Source organism: Nematolebias whitei, chromosome 2, assembly GCF_014905685.2.
Source record: "Nematolebias whitei isolate Nwh7 chromosome 2, NemWhi1, whole genome shotgun sequence".
Taxonomy (NCBI): Eukaryota; Metazoa; Chordata; class Actinopteri; order Cyprinodontiformes; family Rivulidae; genus Nematolebias; species Nematolebias whitei.
The window spans coordinates 27,162,460-27,164,547 of NC_056499.1; positions in this window are offsets into that span (position 1 = coordinate 27,162,460).

Sequence of the window (2,088 nt, forward strand, 5' to 3'; positions counted from 1 at the left end):
GGGGCTTCAGGGTACAGATCCCCCGCGATAAACGAGGGACTACTATATTGCATCATATGATACAAATCACTATCATATAATGTAACCTAATGCAACTTATTGTATCATATCATAATTTCATGTAACATGTGAGAAATTACAATACAATAATATAATGTGTCATATCGTGATATCATGAACAAACTCAAGCAAATCTCTAACAGAATGTTCTGATGTGGAAAAATGTTGTTTTTTTTCCTTTGGTGTGTTGTAAAATGTACAAATGTAATATATACTTTTTGCTCCAGGACTGTACACTGTACATGTGTATATACTGCATGTACATCTAAGTATCCAGCCTACCTTCATTAAAAGGTTCCCACTTGTACAGTCTGCCCATGAAAGGCTGGTTGTCGTAGGAAGAACACTGGACAGCTCTGATGTGTTTGCTGAACAGAGGACAAGCCTGTGGATGGGTCAGATAAACACAAACATGCATTTACTTTCCACTACGACACAAACCTAACTAGGTTCATCGTTCAGGACCTGCTCTCAGTACTGTGGTCCGTAACAAGCAGCTCACATGGCTATAGTCAACCTCAGATGTTTTAACTTTGTACCAGAATGTGTTTCTATCTGTCAGGTTGAATTTTCAGCTGTAAAAGTTGCTATTGGACGTTGCTTTTTTATACATTTTCCTCAAGAGTTTAGATTTCTTTTTATACTGGGTCGTTTTTTTGCTTTTAAGACATCACACTATTACAAGACAAGAAATACAACTCACCCCTCAAGTTTATGAGACCATCCCACTTTAGTCAATATGACAGATTATCAAATTTCTTTAAAAAATGTTTAAGAAAATAAAATGGTTTTCTCATAAATTCACTCATCAGGCTGCTGTCCATCTGATCTAGCAGTGGTAAAAACTGACATTCATTTATGAAAATACGACTCAAGTGACCAACGTACACTAAGAATAGGAAGAAAGTGCAGACTTGCATACGTTACTGTTGCAGATCCTGAACTGAGCATGCTCCCCTGTGCAGAGTGAAGAAGGCAGTGGGCTGTAAGGTCTGTCTTTATGCTGCTGATGGCCTGGTTGTAGCTCCTGCTGAACTTCGGCCTGGTTAGCTGGCATGGGCAGGTAGAGGGGGGACCAGACTTGGTTATTTTTGGGACTTTGCGCCCTGGGGTGCATGTAGGGTTGGCTAAAGTGATGGAGGTTTTTGGAGGTATCCAAGTGGTTTGATCTAAGGACACTGTGCCTTCCAGCAGAAGAATGGTGGAGATTAGCTGCAGCCGAGCGTCTCTGCCTGTAGAGGTGAGGCGTTCCTGTATCCTTCTGTAACGGAGCAACATAAGGCGCTCGCCCATAGCCGTACCTCCCTGGGCTGATGTGTGTGACCCTCCTGTAGGCACAAAGATCAGCATCTTGTTTAAAGAAGCTCCTATCATTAAATCTTAATGACACGTGTGTGGCACAGATTGTACAACAATTTAGAGCCATTTTTATTATTTGGATTACTACCACAGTTTTGATAAAGTTGGGATGTTGTGTACAGTGTAAACAAATAAAGAATGCAATAAGTTGCAAACCTTATAAAGTGCATACTGTATTTACTGGACAAAGACACAAGTGACCCCCGTGATCCATAAAAGGAAGAAGCAGGTAAAAATAATGGATGGATGGACACACAGTAAGTAAACAGATCAATAAAATGTACCACTTTAAAAAAAGGTGATTTTGCATTTGATGGCAATACATCAAAAAAGTTAAGGACGAGGCAACAAAGGCACTAAAAGTAAGTTATATGAATAAGAAATGTGTCAGTAAGAAGAATATCCCATCATAGTTCACAAGTTCATCAAAAGATTTCTAGAATCTCAAGTACACAAAGGACCAGGTGAAAGTCAACCATGAATGACTGGGATCTCTGGCCCATCTGGCAGCATTTGTAAGGATTGGTGTACAGATTGTTTGATGGTTCTTTGTTTGAGATCGGTTTTTCAGTCGCTTTTTGATCATTAAGATGTTTTCTGCATTTTATTTTAGTATTTAGTTCTGTTTTTTGTACCTGATCAGTCTGTGATTTCCCCTGTTCAGTTTTC